The sequence below is a fragment of the Pan paniscus genome, chromosome 3 (assembly GCF_029289425.2).
Source record: "Pan paniscus chromosome 3, NHGRI_mPanPan1-v2.0_pri, whole genome shotgun sequence".
In the NCBI taxonomy this organism is placed as follows: Eukaryota; Metazoa; Chordata; class Mammalia; order Primates; family Hominidae; genus Pan; species Pan paniscus.
In genome coordinates, this window is record NC_073252.2 from 182088406 (window position 1) to 182110909 (window position 22504).

A 22504-nucleotide genomic window follows, 5' to 3' on the forward strand; every position below is an offset into this window, starting at 1 on the left:
GTTGCTCACTGCCACCTCTCAAAGGTGTTACATAAACTAGGGCAGCCTGAATATTTTTATATATTAACAAGTACAATTCTGAAGCATAGGAAACAAAATTAGTGCAAATTGGGGTGACAAGGACTCAAGCCCACTTGAGGTTACTGTTGGGGCAGATTTGAGTGGGGGATGGTCACAGAAGCTTGGGTAGAGGGCAGGACTAGGTGATAAGTCTCCTGTCACAGAAGTGGGAGTGGGGAGACAGATAGATAGATGATAGATAGATATTGTCTTGGTCTATTCCTGTCGCTATAAAGAAATACCTGAAAGTCAATAATTTATAAAGAAAAGAGGTTTATTTGGCTCAGAGTTCTACAGGCTGTACATGAAGCGTGGTGCTGGAGCAGTAGGCGAAGGGTAGCCGGTGTGTGCATATCACATGGTAAGAGAGGAGAGGGAGCGGATGATGCTGCTAGACTCTTTTTAGCAACCAGATCGCTCAGGAACTAGTAGATAAAGAACTTGCTCATTACCACAAGGATGGCACCAAGATGGCCATAAGGGATCCAATCCCACAATCCAAACACCTCCCACCAGGCCCCACCTCCAACACTGGGAATCTAGTTTCAACATGAGATTTGGAGGGGTCAAACATCCAAACTATATCAGATATTCAGTGTCTTCAGCCAGTAATCAGCACTACACGGTGTCTTGGGTGAGTGTCTGCATCTGCATGCCACGGTACCCAAGAGAGCTGACCGCATGGGCATGGGCAAACAGCAAGGCCTGTGCTGCCTTCTGGAAGCCAAGAAGATCAAAGAACTTCATATACTGATGACCCTCAAAACTCCCAACTCCTATGCCTGGGAGTCAAAGCCATACAAATCTGTGACTACTCGTAGGCTATTATTTCAACCCACCCTCCTTCCCTCCCCCACCATCACCACCAATAGCATAACCCAGGAAACATGACTTACATCTGGAATTCTGGTGGAAGTTCTTATCAGGACTATAAGTTTCTTGAGTCAAGATCATGCTAACTTCAGACCAGTATCCTCCAGGAACTCCTATAGTGCCTGATATATAATGGCTGCTCAATCTATATTTGTTGAAAGAACAAAGGACAGGGAGTTTCAGGACACAGTCACTGTAAAATTGGGTGCATCATATTCCCACTGACTGATTTCTGGCTCCATACTAGTGTGTGCCACCCAGTTTGATGCCGTTGCAGGGCTGAGGTGCTCCTGGGGGGCTGAGACATAGGAGAGCTGCCACCACTCTTGACAGTCATCCTGGGACACCTGAGCACTCTTGACTCAACCTCTGCCTGACCTAGCCAGTCCCTTTGGTTAAGGAGCTGGGTGTGGGAAGTTTGACAAAACATGGGAGAGAACCAAGGAGAGGAGAGAAGGGCACAGAAATTTGAATGCCATGGGCTCCATTTGTTTCTTCCAGCCTTGGGTGCAATTCAGCTTGGAGATAAGTGTGGACTGGGTGATCTCTCTAATTCCTTCATTTCATGAATGATGTGTCAAAGGAGAAGTAATGGTTTGGGGGTTTTGTTGGTAGGCTTGGCCATACACTTTTAATTTCATCTATAAGTTCCAAGAAAGCCAGCTGTGAGCTCCATAATTTCCAATTAAATGTCTTCTCCCCTTTTAGCCAGGAATTACAAAGTTCTCTTTTTGACATTTATTCTTGGTAGCTGGCTAAATGAAGAGCTAACGTTTAAGTGAGCTGACATAAATGCCTGTTGATTTACTGTGTACGAATTCAGTAAATGTTTGTAAGCAATAGCTATGCTCAGCTCAATGTATCAAGGGACTTTTTAAAAGGTCTAGGGTACTAGGGCCTTCCACTAACTATTTAGTTAGAAAAATGGAGCAGAACTCCTTTGGGAAAATATAGAAAAAAGCTAGTCAGGATCTGATCATGAGTCCCATGAGTGGCCCAGTCATGATACCGGTGGGCTGGGCAGGTCCCCAAACACAAGTGGGACCTTGACCCCAGCCAGTGCCCAGGTGCTTGATATCATCGGGAGAAGAAATTCAAGGATGAGTCAGAAAATAGTGAAAGTACAGAGATTTGTTGCAAAGTGAAAGTACACACTCAAGATAGGGGAGGGCAGGCGGACTCCAGAGAAAGTTGTGCGCAAGGGTGTTTGGAGCTGCTACTTTTATGAGTTTCTTTAACCAAGGGGTGGAATATTCATGAAAATTCCTCGAAAAAGGTGGAGATTTCTCAGAACTGTGGTGCCACCCACTTTTACACCAAATATGGGTGCTCCTGGAACTGTCATGGCACTGGTGGGTATGTGATTTGTATGTTAATGAATGAATAATGAGGGCCTAAGAGAAACCTGAGTCAAATCCAGCACCATGTTGGGTCTAGTCGGTCTTAGCCAGCTTGGCCTACACCCTAGTTTTTTCAGGGTCCTATCAGCCCCTAGCTCCTGTGGCTATTTCAACAGTTTCCTTTTGCTAGTCCTGTGAAATGCCTGCCTAGAATTTTCTATTCTTCTGCGACCACCCTGTATTATTCCTGCCTCATTTCTGACAGAAGAGGCAGGAGGAAGACTGGAAAGGCTGGGTAGATTAAGTGAGAAGAGGAAAAAGGGAAAGGCATTCCAAGCAGATAGAATAGCATGAGCAAAGGCTTGAAGGTAGCATAGTTGATAACCCCAAAATGTTTCTGTTATGAAGGGAAATCAGAAGGAAGTAATATGAAATGAATTGCTTGGAAAGGGATGAAATGCTTTCTAGAAGAATATGTGCTTGATCACGTTAGGGAGGAAAAACTTTCTTCTGTCCCATAAGTTGAATGGCTGGAGCCTGTAAATTTCACTGACGCAAGACAGGTTAACAGGAGAAAAGGAATACAAATGTATTTATATTTTTACGTGCATAGGAGTTCACAGAAAAGTAGTGAAATGCCAAGTGATTAGGCTCAGGGACGTATATATCATCTTAACAAAGGAAAGGGATGATACGTTGTGGGAAAGTGACTAGCAAATACATGGGGGAGATTAATGGAACAAACTTTAAAAAAAAAAAGTTTGTCTATGCAGACTCATCTCAGTGCTGACTGTCCATCTTTGATGGTAAGAGTTGCTCTACACTTCCTGCTATGGGAGTCGAGGAACACCTTCCACAAAGGGAATGTTACGCCCTGTTTTCAGGTAGAAAAAGAGAGCAGAGGATTCATCCTGCATCTGCTCATTTTCAATCGCTTGCAGCCCAAAATAAACCGTATGTCAAAGTGGCATATTTTGGGGTGGCATATTCTGGACCCCTTCAATCATGTAGGTCAGTATTTGCCAAAATAGCTTCGCTGGAATTCTAGCCTTGTAATCTTTACTTGACCATAGAAAAAGAATTCCCAGCAATCTGCCCGTCAGGCAATTCGAAAAAGCTCTGAGTCCTGCTGCAGTAGAGAAATCTGTTTAACTTTGTTTCCACCCTATTAAACATGAAAAGATCAACATCATCAGTAATTAAGGAAGTGTAAGTTGAAAATACAAACACCTATGAGAATGGCTAACATTAAAAAGAAAGAACTGGCAATACCAGGTGTGAATGAGGATGCCGAGACCTCAGCTCTCCTGCATTGCTGGTTGGAGTGCTGTGGGGAGGTCACCAGGAAACTCAGGGTAGACAAGGGTAAGGTTTGTTTTGCAGAATTAAGTCAGCACCTGCTTCATTGACAAGAGTCTCCAGTGACTTCCACGCATCCTTCTTGCCCTGATACTGAGAGGGAGATACTCTTACAAGCAGAGACTTCCTTTATAGATGTAGATTTCCCCTGCACAGGGATCTGTTTTCAGATTAGAACTCCTGTGTCTGCAGTTTCTCAAAATAATCAGCTCAAAATAATCCTTATGCCCAAGAAGCATATTTTGGGGTGGCATATTCTGGTCTTCCATAGTCATATTTTAAGGTGGCATATTCTGGTCTAAATGGTCAGAGAAGACCTCATTGACAAACTGAAATTTAAGCAAAAACTTGAAGGAGATGAGGAAGAAAGCCATGTGGCTATTTAGGGGAAGAATGATCTGGGCAAAGAGAAAAGAGGTGCAAAGGCCCTGAGGCAGGTACATGACTGACTTCTCCAAATGAAAATCCGTAGAACAGGGGGCTGGACACCTAGGATCCTGTCCTAGCTCTACAGATTATTTCTGCCATATGAGCCCATTTTCCTCATCCATTCAATTGAGGCATTCAACAAGGAGGTGACCAAGATCTCTTCCAGCTTGAACCTTGGATTCTAAATGCCCTCTGCTTTTGAGACTGCCGCTTGCTTTTCTGCCCGTATGACCCACTGGTCATACTCACAAACCCAAGATTCACCATTTCTCCATCCATTCAAAATAAGTTGAGGGAACCTGGCCTTTGCTGATCTTTTTTATCTGCGCTTGACTCTGTTATGGTGATTCTATCTCATCAGCACCTTTTAAAAAGAAATCCAGTAATCTCGCTGATTTGAAATTACCTCCATCCCTTCAACCCTCAGCTGCTAAGTCAAGCAGCCTGACAAACACTCTATTTCCCCAATTCTAAGATACCATCAATTATAAGATACTCTATCAATTTAATAGCAGCATTTCAGTGGGAGAAAGAAAGAAAAGAAGGAAGGAAGAGAGATTAGAAACAAAGAAGGGAGGGGCCTGGCGCGGTGGCTCACGCCTGTAATCCCAGCACTTTGGGAGGCTGAGGCAGGTGGATCACCTGAGGTCAAGAGTTCAAGACCAGCCTGACCAACATGGAGAAACCCTGTCTCTACTAAAAATACAAAATTAGCCGGGCGTGGTGGCGCATGCCTGTAATCCCAGCTACTCGGGAGGCTGAGGCAGGAGAATCACTTGAATCCAGTAGGCAGAGGTTGCAGTGAGCCAAGATCGTGCCATTGAACTCCAGCCTGAGCAACAAGAATGAAACTCTGTCCCCCGCCAAAAATAAAGAAAGAAAAAAGGGAGGAAAAGAAAGGAAGAGACAGAGAAAGAGAGAGAGAGAGAGAGAGAGAGAGAGGCACATCTTACTGTGTGTCTTCTTAAATGACTTTAGAATTCACTTATCCATGCCATTATATGCTGCTTTCATTACCAAAGTTTAACTCTGGCCTGTTTCATTATCAGAGACTAAATATTCTTCCACATGATTTTGGACACCCACAGTTACTCACAGCGGTATGGAGAATGCCAGTTTCCGGCCATGCTTATGAGCTTGGCCTCGTCAGCACACTTAAGATTGACAATGTAATTTGAGGGCATCATAGAGAATCCTAGTGGTTTATTGGCATTTCCTCTTCAGCTAAACTTATAATTCTGTTTTTCCTTATTTTAAAGATAAACATTAAGCAGCTTCTTTTGAAAATCACTAGAAGCTTTTAAAGATTTTGGAGCCTGAATAATAGTTTTTTGTTTTTAATGGTGCATGAAGTAGTCATACCAATTTCCCCTTGCTTTGAAAAGTGTGTCATTTACTCTGTGCAGTGGGGGCGATGCCTAATGCCTGGCATGTGCCAGGCAATCTTTTGCACGCATGGTGACTTTTGCTCCAATGCTGTAAAGCAGAGTTATCTTTGTGAAAGACACTTTCAGTGGCAATTAGGGGCATGAATCTAAGTTAACAGGGTGCTGTGCCACCAATGAAAATAACAAAACAAAATGACAAAATGGATGAACAGATACTTCCACGAAGCTGGCTAAGGAGGTGTGGCCACAGGCCAGGCAGGCCACGTTGGTGTGTCACTCCTCTAAATGGCTGCTGGAAAATTTTTTGACAGGGCATACATTACACATCCCAATTTCATAAATGTTAACATGTGAAAAAATATAAAACGAGTCTTCAACTAGAGGAAATATGGCAGTTTTCAAAAATCTCAAGGCCTTGGGAGTTTCAGTTAGCCTGCAAAGCTGGGGCCAAGCCCGTCAGCTAAAAATGTGTGTATTCCTCTTCCCTTTCTGTCCTTACAACTCCGTCTCCAACCCTAACCCTGGAGATAAGAGAGTTCAAATCCCAGCTTGGAGGGAAACCAACCTAAAAAGGAAGAAGACAACAGTTAAGCTTATTTTAAGCTTCCTGCCTGAACTGCCGTTAGGTTAATTTCTTCTAGCTCAGACGTCATTTTCTGAAGGCTTACAGGAAAATGCATATTTTCACGGCTGTGCTAAGAGATGGAGGCTTTCTTTCCCAAGGCCTTGAACTTCCTTTGAATTAGTAATGATGTGGCTATTGTGAAACACCAACTTGAATCTAATCAAGGAATTCGAAATTAATCCTATCCAAGAATTTTGCAGCTTTGTGTGCTCATGTGTGTTGTTATTTTGCTTTTTGGTGGGAGGTTTTCCCCTTCTTTTTAATAGCTATAAAGCAAACAACCTTTTCATTGTGGTTAAAAGTCCCCACACAAATGCCCTTCCCTTTCTGTTTTACCAGTAAGAGCTGTGCCTTGCCGCCTCTGAAACAATTCCCACCCAGCCAGTCCTTTAAAATGAAGAGTAAATGCCCCACTCCGGAAATTCCGGAAATAAATAACAAGAACCTATACAGGAGGGCAAAGCCAAGCCGCGCCAAGATGCAGATGTCTCTGGAAGAAATTTACTCAAAGCTCTGGAAGAAAGAGTCACCGCATCTGGGCTCAGTGTCACCCTCGCTCAGAGCCCCAGCGTGAGAGTGAGCATGACCCGTGTGTGCCTCGGGCAGCCAGATGCCCCTGCCAGCGCTCGCAGCCCTGCACACACACTGAAACCAGAAGATAAAGCAAACAGGACTTCAGGCCTCTGCCCCTTAGCCCTCGCCCTCCCTTCTGGAGCCATTCTGCTTACTGGAGAGTGAAGAACGGCATCCCTGGCCAGGCGCAGGGGCTCACACCTATAATCTCAGCACTTTGGGAGGCCGAGGCAGGTGGACCGATTGAGCCCAGGAGTTCAAAATCAGTCTGGTCAACACGGTGAAACCCCGTATCTACAAAAAATACAAAAATTAGCCGGGCATGGTAGCGTGCATCTGTAATCCCAGCTACTCTGGAAGCTGAGGTCGAAGGATTGCTTGAGCTTGGGAGGCGAAGGTTGCAGTGAGTCGAGATGGCGCCACTGCACTCCAGCCTGGGTGACAGAGTGAGACCCTGTCCCCTCCAAAAGAAAACAAGAATACCACCCCCCACCCCCGCCTACTGGGTCAGCTAGAAACCCTTTCCTCTCATTTCTGGCCATGAAATCCTCCACATGTAACCCCTCTCTCGGCACAAAGCCTTTCAGATAAACCTGACTTACCTGGGTTGATTTCCTTTATAGGAAAAGGCCTCATTTTTTACATTGCTGAACATTGCTGCATGGCACACCGAAGGCCTGGGTTTTTCCACCCACCGTCAGGCCCATCAGTACCCCCAGCCCTTCCCTGGGAGCCACTATTGCAAGCAGAAAAAATGCACTTGGAAGAGCAGATGTCCGATTAAATAAGGAGCCAGCACTGCTTCACAGTGACACGGAAATGTACCTTTTGCATCTGTTTGTGTTAAATACCCGTCTTCCAGCACAGTCTTCTTAAAATAATGGCTAACTTTTGAAATAGATGCTGATACTTCTTTAGCAGATTTTGTCCGCAGGTTTTCTTGAGGTCAGCGATATAGCCACAGTCCCTGTTGGATGGCAAACATCTTCAAACGTTTTGTGCAAATTACATTATTTATTATGAACTACTTGAGTGCCAAAAGACAGTAATACTTTTTCATCGAGCATGCATGCATTTTTTTAAGAGCTCATTTTGCCAAAATTGTTTCTCATAAAAGAAAAAAGGAATTACTAAATAACAAAATAAATGGTGTAGGTATATACCATATTAGGGTTTCCTAGAGGGACAGAACTAATGGTGTGTATATATATATATAGGTATATATATATACACGTATATACATAGGTATATATATGTGTATATATATAGGTATATACATAGGTATATATAGGTATATATATAGGTATATACATAGGTATATATAGGTATATATAGGTATATATATACCTATATATAGGTATATATATAGGTATATACATAGGTATATATAGGTATATATATAGGTGTATATATACATATATAGGTATATATACGTGTATATAGGTATATATTATGTATAGGTATATATATAGGTATATATAGGTGTATATATACACACATATACCTATATATACACCTATATATACCTATATATACACACCTATATATACACCTATATATACACACCTATATATACCTATATATATACACGTATATATACACCTATATATATACACGTGTATATATACACCTATATATATACACGTGTATATATACACCTATATATATACACGTGTATATATACACCTATATATATACACGTGTATATATACACCTATATATATACACGTGTATATATACCTATATATATACACGTGTATATATACCTATATATATACACGTGTATATATACCTATATATACACGTGTATATATACCTATATATATACACGTGTATATATACCTATATATATACACGTGTATATATACCTATATATATACACGTGTATATATACCTATATATATACACGTGTATATATACCTATATATATACACGTGTATATATACCTATATATATACACGTGTATATATACCTATATATATACACGTGTATATATACCTATATACACGTGTATATATACCTATATATATACACGTGTATATATACCTATATACACGTGTATATATACCTATATACACGTGTATATATACCTATATACATACACGTGTATATATACCTATATACATACACGTGTATATATACCTATATATATACACGTGTATATATACCTATATATATACACGTGTATATATACCTATATATATACACGTGTATATATACCTATATATATACACGTGTATATATACCTATATATATACATGTATACATATATGTGTATATATACATATATATACACATATATATACATATATATATATATATGAAGGGGAGTTTATTAAGGAGTATTCACTTACAGGATCACAAGGTCCCACAATATGCCGTCTGCAAGCTGAGGAACAAGGAAGCCAGCCTAAGTCCAAAAGCTGAAGAACTTGGAGTCTGATGTTCAAGGGCAGGAAGCATCCAGCACAGGAGAAAGATGTGGGCTGGGAGGCTAAGCCAGTCTAGTCTTTTCACATTTCTCTGCCTGCTTTTTATTTTGGCCGTGCTGGCAGCTGATTAGATTGTGCCCACCCAGATTAAGGGTGGGTCTGCCTTTCCAGCCCACTGACTCAAATGTTAGTCTCCTTTGGCAACACCCTCAACAGACACACCCAGGATCAATACTTCGTATCCTTCAATCCAATCAAGTTGACGCTCAGTATTAACCATAACATATACTTTATAATAAATGACATAACTGTTGTAGCACAAGCAGCAGTACTTTGTGCATGCTCTGTGGAAGGACTGCTCAGCTTTTCTTTTCTGCACATATTTCATATGCAACTAACTTACCATTTCTCATGTTTCCCACTGACCCTGCCGAATAGCCATGTGATGACATTGTACATCTCACAGGCCATAGCACGGAACACACAGCCCAGCTGACTGGCATACCAAATGGCTTGCAGGAGCAGAAGCATCAAATATTAATACTTCTCCAACTAGGCCTGCAGATGTGAAGGAGTTATCTATCCCTTGAAACTTGTGTCTGAAAGCACATTTTATTTGCAATCATCCCACATCCTGTGCTTAAAAAGGAGATACTTGTTATGCTGTGTCTGGAAAAGGTCAGAGAGAATAACTTGTCAACTTTTGGATTTAATCACACATTGAAGTGAGAACTGTTTTTCTTGTGCATGCAACTCAGACTATACTAGAAAAGACCATGGCAGAAGCTAGAGTAAAAGCAGAGGTCTACCAAGCCTATCCAGGTTAATTTAATGCAACCATAAATACAAATATATGATGAATTTTCTTTTTAAGATAGGGTCTCACTCTGTTGCCCAGGCTAATCATGCAATGCGTGATCACAGATCACTGCACTCTCAACCTCCTGGGCTCAAGCTATCCTCCTACCTCAGCCTCCCGAGTAGCTGGGACTGCAGATGCACCCACCACACCTGGCTAATTTTTGTATTTGTTTTGTAGAGACAAGGTCCCACTATATTGGCAATCTTGAACTCCTAGGCTTAAGTGATCCTCCCACTTTGGCCTCCCAAAGTGCTGGGATTACAGATGTTAGCCATCATACCCGGCCTTATATGGCCAATTTTTCAAAATGATCAATGTATATTTGAAAAGAAAATACATTCTCTATTACTAGGGCATAGTGTTGAATATGCATAAGGTCTACTTTATTATTAAGTTATTTAAACAACTTTATTTTCTTCCCATTCAATCCGTCTTGTACTGGCTGTGATGTTAAAGTCTCCTATTAATGTGTTTAATATTCTATTCCTATTCTCACTTTGTGTGATTTCTGTTTTATATTGGTGGTTGCTGTGTTATTTGGTGCATGGTCATAATTATTGTACATTAACTGTGAAACCTGGTTTTCAATATTGCATAGTGTATTTCATTGTCTCATTTAAGGCTTTTTGGCCTGAATTGACTCATCTGATATAATAATCACTATCCTACCTTCTTATTGTTTTTATTTTTCTGGTATATATTTGCCAGTTTTTTACATTTTTGGCCTTTTAAATCACCATGTTTGATGTATGTCTATTAAATATAGCATGAGGTCAGGTTTTGCCTTGTGGGTCAGTTTGAGAATTGGCTTATTCATCACTATAACAAGAAAAGAGAAGAAACCACTGAAGCCCAATCCATTTATTGGTATGACTCATATATTTGGTCTCAAGTATCATATTATTTTATAATTACTGCATGTGTCATACTTACCATATTTCCTTCTTTAATTGCCATATTGTATTTGCTATTTATTTTTTTTTCATTTCTTTTGGCATTTCAGAATGTTTGTATGTTTGTTCCAGTGGTTGTATTTATTCCATTTTAATCCCTTCTAACTTCCTTTTCTTCTTACTGAACATTCTATTGTCTGGTATGACCATTTATACTCTTCTCCTTCACCCATTTTCTACCTAACTGTTAATTCTACTTCTCTGCTTTCTCCTTTCTTTCTCTCTTCCCCTCTCTTTTCTTTTTGATTGCATAATTTTTGCTTTTCAGAACATATAATATATATATATACTACTCTTTAATCCATGTCCTCACCCATGTTTTAACTATACAATTAAAAATATTAAATTTTCACCATGCAATATACTCCACTGTATTAGCTCATTTCATGCTGTTATGAAGAAATACTTGAGACTGGGTAATTTATAAAGGAAAGAGGTCAAATTGACTCACCGTTCCACGTGGCTGGGGAGGCCTCAGGAAACTTACAATCATGGCAGAAGGGGAAGTGAACATGTCCTTCCTGACATGGTGGCAGGAGAGAGAAGTGCCAAGCAAAGTGGGAAAAGCCCCTTATAAAAGCATCAGATCTCATGAGAACTCACTCACTATCATGAGACCAGCATGGGGGAAACTGTCCCCATGACCTAATCACCTGCCAGGAGGTCCGTCCCCAAACTGTGGGGATTACAATTCAAGATGAGATTTGGGTGGGACACAGAACCAGACCATATCAACCACAAAATATATTTTCACCACCAGTCCTTTTGCTAAATTTTTTCTAGTTTTGCTCAAAGCTCAACCTCTAGGAGAGTCCTCCTGTACATGTGTACAGTATCCCTGAGTTATTGCATGTTGAAACTGTTTTACTTTAATCTTGATACTTGAAAGAGCCTGGCTGGATATAAAAACATTGGCTCACACTCTGTTCATAAGTCCTTTAAAAGGCTGTTCCATTATTGACTTGCTTTGTCTGTTGCTTATGAGAAGTCTGATGCCAGTTTAGTATTCTTACCCTTATAAGTAATTTGAGCTCTTTGCCTGGAGGCCCTGTAGTGGATTGAATAATGGCCTCAAAAAGATATGTTTATGTCTAAGTCCCTGCAACATGTGAATCTTACCTTATTTGATAAACCAGTCTCTGCAGATGTCATTAAGTTAAGGATCTTGAGATGAGATCATCATGGATTATCCAGGTGGGCCCTAATTTCAATGACAAGTATTCCTATAAGAGAAAGGCGCAGGGGGGATTTGAGAGAGACAGTAGAGGAAAGAGACAGGGATAAAGAGGAAAAGTGCATGTGAAGACAGAGGTGGAGTTTGGAGTCATGCACTCACAAGCCAAAAGAACACCTGGAGCCACTGGAAGCTGGAAAAGGCAAGGAGGGATCCTCCCCTGGAGGCTTTGGAGGGGACATAGCCCTGCTGACAATTTGATTTTGGACTTCTGGCCAAAAGTGAAATAACACATTTCTGTTCTTTTAAGCCACCAAGTTTGTGGGCATTTGTTACAGCAGCCACAGGAAAATAACATAGGCCCTGAGGATTATGTGTGTGTGTGTGTGTGTGTGTGTGTGTGTGTTTACCTTTAAAGCCTCATAGTTTACTAAAAATATCTCAGTTATTCTCTCTAGGTCAGTTTTTCTAGATATAGAGTGGGCCTCTTCAATACATACATTATATTTTCTCTTCTTTCTGGAAAGTTTTCTTGAATTACAGTTCCATTCCATTGCTTTGTTTTTCTTCTCCAGGAGCTCCTATCATATGTATGTTGGATCTTATTTGCCCATCCTCCATTCCAATCACTTGTGTTTAACCCTGTTTACATCCTTCTTTATTCCCTTCCTTATTTTACTGCCCCTTTTCAATGTTGAAATTGTTCAATGTTCAAATCTATTATCCTTCACTACCTTGTAATCTATTCTTCATTTTTGAAATGATTTTGTATTTTTCTTGAATTTCATTCCATAGCTCAATCAACTCATTGCATGTCTTCCTATTTTGTGCCCATTATGGGCCTTAGTTATCAAATTTCTGTTTCTGGGTTTTGTTTTTTTTTTCTAAATACGTCCCATTGTTTGAAGATAACTACTTCAGTTTGGAATGTTGGGTTACAGTTTTCTTCTGCTCTTTGGTTGGTTTTGGTTAAGAATTCTCATCAGTTAAACTGTAATGATTCTCATTTGTGTGTGTATGTGTTCTTCTAATAGTAGCTCTTTTTGGAATTAGGTTGCTTTTTTAAATTTATTTTAAATTTTTTTGGACAGGTTCTTAATTCAGGAATATCCTCTCCTGTCAGTGCAGTGCAGAAATGGGTAGTAATGGGATAGTGGGCCATTATGTCTTATTTCTCTCTAATTTCTGCAAGATCCTCCATTTTTCCCTCTTAGCTCCTTCTTTCTCATCACTATCAAGTCTCTAAGGAGCACTACTGTTTCTTAGTTTATGTGATTCTCCCCAAGAAGCAATGCTCCTTTGAAGCTGCTACTTCTGGTTCTGCTTATTTTCAATCCCCTTCCCTTTAACTGTGCTGTGAATGTGTCACTTAGCAGTGAAACTTTTACTTTCTGGAGGTGATTTTGTTTATGCTATGTCTAAGTTTTCTCTGCCTCTTTCCTCTTTTTCCTGGGGATTTTAAGTCTTCTTTCTCCCACTCTCTGCACACAGCTTACAGTGGGTATAAGTGATGGGAGTTCATTTGGAATATGGTGTTTGTTTCTCTACTTATTGGTCACTTAACATTTGTGGTATCCTCCATCTTCCACTAACGCTGAAGGCATGGACCATGGGTGATTATCTTGTGCTCCTGTTGAATTTAAGGGTTCTGTGAGGAGCTTCAAATTCAGATGGCCACAATTATTCTGGAGGCTCCCTGGGATTAGTGTTTCTTAACCTTTTTGAATCCATTTTCTCTTCATCAGCATAAAAATCACATACATTACTGTTATTTTTATAAAATTCAAAATAGATGAAATATTATAACTAAAAACAAATCAAACCAATGAGACAAAATACCATTTTCTTTCCAGACACACATTCTCCCCTCCACAGATTCTGATGTGTAAACATTTCTTTACCCTCTTCTCCAAATCACTGAACGGAATAATTTTCATAGGCATAATACTGAATCAGTAAAATTTTGCCATAGTTGTTTTGATGCATAAGTATTTCGATACTTTTGAATTTATATCTTTTATGATACCTTTGTCCTTTTTTCTTACTTCACTTTTTACTGTCTGTTCTGTTCATTTTAAGTGGTATAATTTAACTCACACCCAATACCTATAAAATTGTAAACAATATTATTTTACTTTCCCTCTTCTTCTATACTAGTTAGTTGCATTCTTTCTACTTTGTGAGAACATATCATATTTACTTAGTATAATTCCAACCATGTTCCCTGTTTCAGTCTTAGGTATACAATCAAATACAGCACATTTTCATCAACAGTCCTTTTGCTGAAGTTTCCCCAGTTATCTTTTGCTGGATGAAGCTCGTCCATTAGGGGAGTCTCTGGAAGGGCATGTAAGGATGGTATTTATTCGGTGTGGGGGCTTTGATGTGAGCAAAGGTGAAAGCCTCAGAGAAGCATTGCTTCTTGGAGGAGAATCAGATTCAAAGAAAAGGGGTGGTACTTCTTACAGAGTTGGCAATGAAGGGAAAGATGAAAGCAAGCTGGGGGAGAACTTTAAGAATTTCTTGATGAAATGAAGGAGATACAGCTTTACATCACAGTGGTCACGTCACAAGGAAAAAACTCTGTTTTTATCATCCAGTTGTAACTTCAATGTCCCAGGGCTTCCCAACCTGTAGGTACACATGATGTCATATTACTACTACATGAGCTGTCCTAAACATTCAAGTCCTAACCTTGAGACCCCAGCCTATGAAACCTCAGGAATTCAATAGCAGCACCCCCTGCTGCTACCTTTTTTTTTTTTTTTTTTGAGATGGAGCCTCACTCTATTGCCCAGGCTGGAGTGCAATGGCGCAATCTCGGCTCACTGCAACATTTGCCTGCTGGGTTCAAGCGAGTCTTCTGCCTCAGCCTCTCAAGTAGCTGGGATTGCAGGAACCTGCCACCATGCCTGGCTAATTTTTGTATTTTTAGTAGAGACGGGGTTTCACCATGTTGACCAGGCTGGTCTCAAACTCCTGACCTCAGGTGATCTGCCCACCTTGGCCTCTCAAAGTGCTGGGATTACAGGCGTGAGCCACTGCGCCCAGCCTCCACTACCATTTTTGAGGTCCCTTCCACCTTTAGTATCCAGGGTTCTCTGCTTTTGTGTGCCAATCCACTAAGTACACTTCTGCCATCCCTAGCCCTGGAGCTGCCACTGCTTGGGCCAACGGCCTACCTACTGCCTTTCTGCCTTTAGGCAATTTTCATTCCTTAGCTAAGACTTCTGCTTTCCCTACTGTCTTAGTCACTTTGGGATGCTATAACAAAATACCTCAGACTTGGTAATTTATAAACAATAGAAATTTATTTCTCACAGTTCTGGTGGCTGGGAAGTCCAAGATGAAGGCGTAAGCAAATTCAGTGTCTGGGGAGGACCTGTTCCTCATAAATGGCACCTTCTGTCTGTCCTCACATGGTGAAAGGGGCAAACAAGCTTCCTTAGGCCTTTTTAATAAGGGCATCAACCCATTCATAAGGGCGGAGTCCTCATGACCTAATCATCTCTCAAAGTCCCCACCTCTTAATACTATTGCACTGGAGATTGTGTTTCAATATATGAATTTCGAGGGGACATAAACATTCAGACCATAGCATCTACTGATGCAGTCCTATTCCAGAATGTCTAGGAACTTTTACCGGGCCATATGCCTCTGTCATTACTGGGGAAGTTCTCATCTTCTACTTGATCTGCCACCCAGTCTCAGGCCACTAAGAAATAGCTAGGGAAAACTCTGCTTAATATAGGTGATATGGTTTGGCTCTGTGCCTCCACCCAAATCTCATCTCATATTGTAATCCCCATAATCCCCACTGTTGAGGAAGGGACCTGGTGGGAGGTGATTAGATCATGGGGGTGGTTTCTGCATGTTGTTCTCGAGATAATGAGTGAGTTCTCACAAGATCTAATGGTTTTGTAAGTGTTTGACAGTTCTGCCTTCACGGGCTTCTCTCACCTGCCGCCATGTAAGACATGCCTGCTTCCTCTTCTGCCATGATTGTAAGTTTCCTGAGGCCTCCCCAGCCATGTGGAACTATGAGTCAATTAAACCTCTTTCCTTTATAAATTACCCAGTCTTGGGTATTTCTTTATAGTAGTATGAAAACGGGCTAATACAAGGGGTGACTGGGACCTGAAGTGGCAGTTTTACACTCCCAGCCATTCTCTCTTCAAGGTACACACACCCCTTGAAGCAGGCAGGTGTCTTCACGGGTTCAGGCAGCCGTCAAGACACTGTACCAAGAACACCTCCTACCACCTTCAGAGCCTAATTGGCCCCATCCTCAGGCTAGATTCTTTTCCTGGGATCCCTTCTCTACAAGCTCTTCTAGCTCTTTTCCCAGGAGCCTCCTCAGCCCCTACGTTAATCTGTTTATGCAAACAGATAACACAGAAGGCCTGGCCCTGCCCTCATGCCTGGCACAAGTTAGGTTCTGACAAAGCACCTGCCATGTAAGCTCCCTCATCCTGTCCTGAGTGTGAGATTCTAGCATAGGGTAGAAAGATACCAAGAAAGCACAAAAGCTTAATGTTTGTAGCTCTGTTTTATGAATATGTTGAAATATTCCCAATTTCAAAATTGCTGAGTCAAAATGTCATGAATCCCAGGATCTAGTGGGAATTATAATGCAAACTGGTCACAAGGGAAACTGTATCAATGGCCAGAATGAAGCAAATTAGAATCACTTCAATAATCAAAAGTTAATGTAATTCTACTGGGTGGCTTTATAAAGCTTAAAAAGTTTGTTTGAATCTATGTTGTTTAAAAAACAAAATTGGCCAGCCACGGTGGCTCACACCTATAATCCCAGCACTTTGTGAGACTGAGGCGGGTGGATCACTTGAGCTCAGGAGTTTGAGATAAGCCTGGGCAACATGGTGAAACTCTGTCTCTACAAAAAACATACAAAAAAATTAGCTGGGCATGGTGGCATGCACCTGTATTCCCAGCTACTACTCAGGAGGCTGAGGTGGGAGGATGGCTTGAGCCCAGGAGGCAGAGGTTGCAGTGAGCCTGCACTCCAGCCTGGGTGACAGAACAAGACCCTGTCTTAAAAAACAAAAATCAAATTAAATTAACTGCCAGCAGGTTTATATCCCCTTCAACTTCTACCAGAAAGGAATAAATTCTCAGCTCCTTTTATGCCACTTGACAACAGAATGAGGCTTGCTCAAAAAAGGGATAGCTCAGAGAAGGAAAGACTAATTTTAGCTATATAGAAACTGGGGTCACATGTCTGAGCTCTGAGATCCTCAGTGGTCAAATCTTGAATTCATGGAAGTCTGGGAGAAGATGGGTAGTTTGGAATCAGTGCTCCAAAATATGGATCTTAGCTATTTTATATGCAGATGGTGTGGCTGATATAATTGAGTGCTTGCAATGTACTTCATACTTTACATTATCTTATCTAATTCTCACCTTGCAAGTAAGGTGTCAATACCTCCATTTTATATGTTAAGAAACTTCTTCTCATAGATACAAAGAGATGTGCCCAAAGTCATCAGCAAATAAGAGCAGAGTGAACCCAGGTTTATCTGATTTCAAAAAACGTATTCTCTTCCCACTACATATGTTGCTTTCCCATCTACACTGGAAGGTATGGGATGCAGATTTTATTCTCTGGATATTCTTACCTTGGATTTTTCACTCCCTTTGGTATTCCTGGCAGGTTTCCTGAGGTGTGACAGACATCCTGAAGAGGCACTCAGCACCCATTCTCAACTCCTTCTGGAGTGTCTTCCTCTACTGCAGAGGTGGGAACTCTGAGAGCCATTTTTCGTCTCACTTGCAGCTGGGGTTCTAACTGTGAATTAGGTTCAACCAATTATATGCATTTGCAAGAGATTTGGGAGTCAGAATGGAGGCAGAAGCCACCTCCTACTGATTGGCTGTAAACACTGGCAAGCATGATTGTGGTAACACCGGGGCTTTCTGAAGCCATGTCTCAAAGTTCAGCCACTGATTGCATGGGTGTCGAGAGACATTAAAGTGGTGGTGACAGAACTTTCTAATGAACAGATTTCAGCTAAAACAATGTGTCTTCGGAGTCACTATTCCCAGTGACAGGCTCCTGATTTCCTCCCTTTACGGTGGTGGCAGATGTGGAAGCACCCGCAAGCCGGCTCCTCCAGCCTTCCCAACAACGTTGTAAACACCTGCTTCTCTCTAGACAATGACTTTCTGCTTAAAATAGCTGGCGTGGTTTTTGCTTCCTGCAACTAAGCCCCATTGATATATGCTGTTTTCCTTCTTTCCCTCTAACTGCTGGTTTTCACAACAGCCAACCCTGCAATCGATCCTTTAAGCTCTAAAATGAAAGCCTTGAATATCTTCATCACTCCATATCCTGCTTTGTTTTTCTCCATAGCAGTGATTGTCACCCAAAGATTATTTTTATTATTTGTTGATTGTCCACCTTACTAGGATTTAAGCTCCATTAGAACAAATACTTTGTTTTGTTCACTTCTGTAACAACTCCCTGACATTTAGAAGAGTACTAGAAAATAGCAGGAATTCAGTACATAGGGTTGAATGAACGAAATCTACCTTTCTTAACCAAACACCACATTAAATTCATGCATTAATAGGGTCATCGACAAGATATCCTCAATAACACCTCCTCATGAAACATTTACCTGGGTTTTAAAAATCCTCCAAAAACACAAAATGTCCTTCGTGCTATGTAACTCAGCATTACATTTAGGTGACATCCCCTCCCAGTTTGCGTGAGACGTTCCTGGTTTTAGCACTAAAAGCCCCATGTCCTGAGAATCCCCTCAGTTCTGGGCAAAAAGATGATTGGTTACCCTAATTAAATATGTTAGTTGCTGAGAAAGGCACTGTAATTACATTACTTTAGATCAATTTTGCAAATAAAAGTTTGAAGACACAAATCCACCTGTGCTCTCCTTCCCATATCAGCTGTGTTGCACAGCATCCCCGGGACCATCAGGTAAAATCCAAGCAATGGCTTTGGGTTGTATTTTATGTTTTTCACTAAAATTTCTATTGCTTGTACCCTGAATATTTCAGAGCTGAGCCTGTGACATCTTTTCTGCATCTCAGTTACATTCAAAACATGAGCTTCCCAGAGAAAAGATACTGCAGCATAAACATGTGCTCTTGAGTCACAGCACCGGGGAAGTCCCCTTGGGATTCAGCAGAGTGAACTCTGCAGAAAATATGGATCAATGTTAATTCTGGGGATGAATAAAGGCTTAGTCATCACCTTCCCCCGATTAAGGAACGCACTCCCATCTCGCTGCTAACATTATCCTGAAACTTCAGGCAGTGAGTTCCGGTGCAATGTGTGGATTCGAAATGTCAACGCTTCTGAACTGGCACATTAGAGAAAATTTGGAGAATAAGAGTATTCTCAGACACACAACCCAAGCTGCCAGAACATCTTGGATATCCTCTCCCTGATGATTCATGTGGAGAGATGTTTGGGTGTTTAGATTTTAAAATATGCTTCCCAACCAAAAGTGAAACTTAAAGATGCTATCACTCTGGAGTTTTTTTGCACCTGCAAAAAAAAAAAAAGTTGTGTTTTTAAAATTAACTGTTTTCGCGACACAGGCTGTTGCATGTGATATTGGTGTTTCTCCAGCCATGCATGTAAGGGGTTAACTGGGCAGCGGTTGCACAATCCCAGCACACTACATTCCACAGCACCAGCAATCTCTGTCTGAACGTGTTTATAAAGCAGATATGGGGAAACTGACCAAACCTCCAAAGGGCAGTGTGCTTACAGGAACAGAAGCACACACACTGCTTGTCTTCTGAAGAAACTTGGTCAGACTCCAGAGCAGGCTGTTTTCAGACTATGTGAACTCTGAAATGTGCTACATCTTGATCCTTCCACGGCACAACCCGGGTTCTTGGACAGACTTAACATTTTTGCTAAAACCAGCTATTAGGCCTGACCACTTCCTTCCTTCCAGGCACTATTTTCGGAAGCAGAGACACAGTGCCTCTGCACCTGTTGTTCGTGTGGCCACAGAAGCAAACCTCTACAAAACCCTCATTTGTCTGCACAGCAGGACCAGTGATGCCCAAGCCCAGACAGGGAATGGGGGTGGTACCAGTGTCCCATGGGGCCAGTGGGGACCCAGAGTCCAGACAGCCTCACGAAAAAGCATCTCCCCCTGACTCCTGCCAGCTTCCTGCATCTCCTGACCTGAAGCTTCGCACGGCCGGGCTCTCCTCTCCAGGCCTGTGGTTGGACACATTCCTAAGGGGGTGAAGCCAAGAGTCCCAGCCCTGTTCTTTTGACACCGGGATGGTGGGGCTCAGGGGAGGAGATCCCGGGGATGACAGCCTAGTAGTACCCAACCTCGATTCACATGTTGGGGTGCAAATGAGTGAGAAGCAGCCTCAAGAAGCTGATGGTGTCACCCAACTGCCCTTGGGAGGGGTCCACTGCAGCCTGGGGACAGAGGGAGGTCAGAGTCATGTCCTACCGGCTCTGATAACTCTGGCCCCAGGCACGTCATTGTACTGCGGGATGGAGTTTCAGGGTGAGGTAGGCGGCTGAACAGCACCATGTAAAAACGAGTTTGTGCCTCCAAACCAAACTGGCACTCAGACATTAGCTGTTTGACCCCTGAATGCCAATGAACTCATCTTGGCTACCTGTGTGTAAACCTTTCCCTAGCTTTTGTCTTTTATCAGGAGAAATCTGGCAGAATAGTGGGGGTTCTTTTTTTTTTTTAACCTTTTATCTGGGCTTATTTGTCCAAAACTACAATAGCAGGGGGCCTTTAAAGCCTAATGAACGCAGGTTACAGAGTGGCCTCAAGCAGAAGGAACGTCTCATGTTCCATCTCTCTGAATTAGGGGCAGGAGGCCAGTTGGGGCTTACCATCTTTCCATTCACATGCAAAGCACTTCCAAAAGCACAAGTTTGAAAACTCAGACTCCTGAAATCAAATCACTCATCTCCTTCACTTCTAAAATCTCTGTCTCAGTAGTGGTTACATGATAGTACGGTACACTTGGGATTTGGGTGGGGAAAGGGTATTGTTTTAGGGTTTTGATGTCCAAAGAATTTGTATTCCATAGCCATGTGTATTTCTTCTTTTTTACAAATCCTTTGAAATAGACTAAATACCACCTTTGGCAGTGGTTCATCAAAACACGGACAAAACAGTACGGTTGAGGGTGGATTTATTTAGATATGCAAATGGCAATCCAGAAGCCCCTTTCATCGAGGTGTGTGGATGTGCTGGGTGCTTGCAACCTCAAGGCTGGGCAGAAATACATGTCCCTGAATTCACAGTTCACAGCTGTACAGTGAGCCCATTATCAAGGGAGTGACCCAGGTACTGGCTGCAGAGAATGGAAACTATTGTTCCAAAGGCAGTTACACTGAACTTGAACTTGCTATTAAACGCACATGTGCACACACACACCCAAGCCCATCATCAAAGCCTATCAGCTCACACAAATACCAACCAGAAGCATGCGTCCCTGGCACTTCCTCTAAGTGACGACCAGGTCTGAGGCTTGGGTCCATGAGCTGCCCCAATGCCTTTGTTTTCCTTCCCCATGTCAACCCTAGGCATCCTGAGACTAGCTTGTTTTCCTGCGTTGCTGGCAAGTATCACTTAGAAACAACACAGGCTTTCTCAGAAGGATTTTAAACATGATTCTGTTTTTCATGGCCTTATTGGCAATGGAGTATCATCTCTGGAACTTAAATGGTGCATTTCCAAGTCCTGAATTTTCTTCCACTTGATGGGGCTTGGGAAGTCTAGTTACACTACAGAAGCAGGGGGAGGGCAGCAGGAATGGCATTCGGGACCGAGATGCAGGAAGAAGCCCTGAGTCTTTGTTGGGAAGAAGGAAGGGGGAGGAGACCTGAGCTACCTTAAACCCTTTGATAACCAGGCCACGTGACTCAGGGCAACCTTCTGTTGCTGTTTTGTTAATTTATTTAAAACAGGATGACTCAGTAAAACGTTTTAGATGTAAGTCTCAAAGAACTGAACTTCTCCATTCAGGACCTGGGGGAAGAGCAGGTCTTAACTGAAAAGCCGGGTGCCAAGTAGCCAGGGAGCATCCGTTTCTTCCTGATAACTCCCCTTCCACTAAGAAACTGAGACAGTCAACGAAGGTGCTCCTTCCAGAAGCAGCCCCACCTCTGTGTGTGGCATTTCAACTACAACGCATCCGCCAGGAAAATGCTCCAGTTGATTTCCATTCAGGGCTGGATAACTTTATGACCGCTAATTATATCTGCAGCCACACATGGAGATAGGCATAAAAATAGCCTTTTGTCCTTTCATTAAAGGAACCTCTTCAAATACTAACTTAGCAATCTCCTCCACAACCCCCCAGAGGTAGTAGGCGGGTAGCGAAGTTTTCATATTCTGATTTTACAAAGTAAGATACTGGGGATGCAGGGGAGGCTGGTGCTGTGGCTTTCT

General features: G+C 41.9%; 1 long non-coding RNA gene across 1 annotated transcript; it reads right to left on the reverse strand.

Moving 5' to 3' along the window:
• Nucleotides 1-357: 357 nt before the first annotated feature.
• LOC130541479 (uncharacterized) lies at nucleotides 358-17878 on the reverse strand. Its single transcript, XR_008955537.2, has 7 exons — nucleotides 17708-17878; nucleotides 12014-12117; nucleotides 7473-7614; nucleotides 6803-6941; nucleotides 3546-3600; nucleotides 957-1078; nucleotides 358-777 (listed from the first exon to the last, which is right to left on the reverse strand). It is a non-coding gene; the product is annotated as an uncharacterized LOC130541479 (long non-coding RNA).
• Nucleotides 17879-22504: the final 4626 nt, after the last annotated feature.